This window comes from Zingiber officinale, chromosome 9B, assembly GCF_018446385.1.
Source record: "Zingiber officinale cultivar Zhangliang chromosome 9B, Zo_v1.1, whole genome shotgun sequence".
Classification (NCBI taxonomy): domain Eukaryota; kingdom Viridiplantae; phylum Streptophyta; class Magnoliopsida; order Zingiberales; family Zingiberaceae; genus Zingiber; species Zingiber officinale.
The window spans coordinates 41,187,020-41,190,414 of NC_056003.1; the positions used below are offsets into that span (position 1 = coordinate 41,187,020).

The 3,395-nt window shown below is 42.5% G+C and overlaps 1 long non-coding RNA gene across 2 annotated transcripts; it reads right to left on the bottom strand.

The window, feature by feature from the left end:
- Positions 1 to 1,058: 1,058 nt before the first annotated feature.
- Positions 1,059 to 2,716, bottom strand: LOC122022517. 2 transcript variants are annotated; one of them, XR_006122996.1, is made up of 4 exons: positions 2,350 to 2,716; positions 2,028 to 2,249; positions 1,681 to 1,947; positions 1,059 to 1,128 (listed from the first exon to the last, which is right to left on the bottom strand). It is a non-coding gene; the product is annotated as an uncharacterized LOC122022517 (long non-coding RNA). The 2 variants fall into 2 exon arrangements; XR_006122995.1 differs by having other exon boundaries at positions 1,063 to 1,128; positions 1,835 to 1,947.
- Between the last annotated feature and the right edge of the window lie 679 nt (positions 2,717 to 3,395).

Below are 3,395 nucleotides of genomic sequence, written 5' to 3' on the forward strand. Positions count from 1 at the left end.
TGCAAATATATCTCCAAAGATGCACCGCGCATCAAATGCCAATGTGCATGCATGCTCCATGGTCACCCCCGCCACCTCTCTAGACACCACGACCCCTGTATGGCCGAGAGGCTTGGGTCCGTGACAAACCGTACAAGCCTCCAGTACATGCACCGCTATAGGCGGCCGAAGCGAACGGTCAGCTAACTACATAGCTAAGGGTCCCTGACCACTCACAACTCAAACCCTCTGCCTACTGTACCCTCAAGACCCACTACTCCAGAGTGGTCGAGGCTGACAGAACAACGAGCGGCTGAATGAGCGCGACAGGACATAGCTCCACTCCCAGCTACCACTCTCCATCAGTGGTAGAGTGGACAGCTATAAAAACTGACAACCCTCTCAACTACAAAGGAGACGATAGTCGTCAGTATGCAATGAATGATGAATATGATATATATATATAATCATGATACAGACACCGTCATCATCCATGCAAACTCTACCTCCATATAAGCACTCCACAACATGAATGTAAGCGTCATAATAAATCCACATATCCCACCGAACACATGTACACAACTACACACGTATAATCAACCAAAAATCTCCAATAATCCCCCTGGACACATATGCACAGATCGTAAATACAATCAACATGTATCCTCCAATAATAAACACATCAGACACGTGTATAAACCACAAACATACAATCAACCTAACTCATCCAAAAGTACATAACCAAACACGTGTGTACATACAACATGCAAATGTACGGTCAACATGATGTCTCCTAAAACACATACCAAGCTACGTACAGTCCACATTATATGCAAAATCAGCATGGTAAATCCAACCACTCGACAATCCCTACAATACATACTCTACACGCGTAATCACAGCAGAGTAGAAATCAAGAGTAGAGACTGTATATGATATAACTAGGACATCTCAAAGATCAAGCATAAGTATCAAGCAGGAAGGCAACCAACCAACACGATATAAGGAAAAGCAGCCTAATCCATCACATAAAACCATGCACTAAGCTCAATAAAATCTACATAGAGTCAAGGAAGAAATACCCGCCTTTATCTGTAGATCGTGTCCAATATAAATCTCACGTCGTGATAACCGTCCCATATCAAGGTCCTGCGATCAATCAATAAATATATTTTATTTAGCTAAGTCCACATGAATTAAATAGCTAAATAAAAGCCCTAACCCGATCAGGATCACTCCAACCAAAAATGATCTCTAATTGATCCTCCAAATAATCCTTGATCACACTCCTTCTAGATCCCAACATAATCCATAATCTATTAATCAATCCAAAACTCATTAATCAACACATCTTAAATCCAACTCACATAATTCATCATCAATCAAACACTAATCCAACTCATCATAAATCCTTCCAATCATAAACTAAACACCCCACATCTAATAATCAATCTAATGATCCCAATGCCAAACATGAAATCATGATATTCATCCCTTAATATTACCAATCCACTACATAATGATGTCAACCCACAACAATCTATCACAAAATCAAATCTCCTCATGAATTAATCCAATTCAATCCAATCTACATCACTCCACTCAAAAATCTAATCAAGCACAACCCTACCATCATTTAGAAACTTATTTTAGCAACATACTAATAAAACCAACAAAATTACCCTACTAGACATCACTTACCTTAAGATGTAGCAGCATCCAATCTCACAGCCCAACAAGACCTCTGCCAGCAGCTACCCAAGAAGCCCCCACACTAATTCCTCCCAAAATCAATCCACAACCTAGCTGTAGAGCAATTAGTCTGCTAAACCCCAAAATACAGAGTCTTACTTACCTCAAATTGGCCTCCACCTCTACACCGGAACCTTAATAGTTGCAAGAATTGAAGAAGATGAAGCTTTGCTCAGGGGAGGTCCATCACTAGGTTGATCCGAAACTTCCCCTAGCCTAAAATAGAAATAACATCACCAAGAAGATCAATCAAAGAAGATTTTTTTTGAATCCATGATGTCCTAAATGAAACCTACCTCGAATCATTCACCTCCAAACGATGTCGCATGTTCCAGTTCACCAATTGTGAAGCAACAGACCACCCTCCGGATAACAAGTTGATGAGGAGGAACAAATTGAGGAGCTGGGGTCGCGAATCAAGCTTCTCACCATGCCCTAGTTCGGATCTCCTTGGACGCATGCAAGAATCGGCAAATCAAGAGATCTCACCACTGGAAAAGGCTTGGATAGCATCTCCACTGGAATCGACCAATTGTGAAGCAACAGACCACCCTCCGGTTAACAAGTTGATGAGGAGGAACAAATTGAGGAGCTGGGGTCGCGAATCAAGCTTCTCACCATGCCCTAGTTCGGATCTCCTTGGACGCACGCAAGAATCGGCCAATCAAGAGATCTCTCCACTGGAAAAGGCTTGGATAGCATCAACACCTTCAAGAATCCGACGACGGTCCGACGACGCTCGAGTGATGCGATGAGACCGAGTTAATCGGAGCAGAATCGCCTCCGTCGGCGTCGGGTCGCTTGCATGAGAGAAGCCGAGAGAGAGAGGAAAAGGGGTTGTAGCTTCCCTCCTCAGGCAGCTGCTCTGGTGAATGCCCTGCGCCGGCGACGCCGAGAGGGGAAGAGAGGAGAATCGCCGGTCGTCGGTGACTTTTGGGGAAGAAGAGAGTATCGGCGTCGGAGGACGAAGGAAAGAGGGTTAGGGATCAGCGTTTGGGAAAATAAAAAGAAAAGGAAATATAAATAAATCCAACATTTCCTCACTTAAACGGGGTATCCCAAACAGGCTTTATCCGAACCCATAAATTCGTCCCCGCAAAACCCGTTGTACGAGCTCCGAAAAATTCCCAGAAAATTTCTAAAAATTCTGGAAAAATTCTATAAGGCTATTTCTCCAACAACCTTATTTTATAATTATTATTTAGTGTCGTATTTTACATTCTCCCCCACTAATCAAAATTTGGTCCCCAAATTTACTAGTCAACTCAAGGATCCTCATCCAAGGTAACTACCAATCAACATACTCATATGCCACTCATCCAAGTATCATAAACAAATCTCCAACTCTAAAGTATGACTCTGTGGTTATGAGCTCACCCTACTTCTGCTACTCTCACACTGCAATCCAGCCAACTACGGGTAAATCAAACACCTCTAAAGTCCATAATCCACCATCACATAGATTCTCCAACATCTGTATAGGGCGCTCAAACTATCCATCAGTCTGAGATGAAAATCTTATACTAAAGTGAAACTCCTAATCCAAAGTCTGTTGTAACCATAATCAAAACCATGACATGAAATCACTGATCTCCATCCAAAACAATACTCAGAGGTACATCATCCAGTCTGAAAATCCCTCTAGAGTATAATCCTGCTACTCC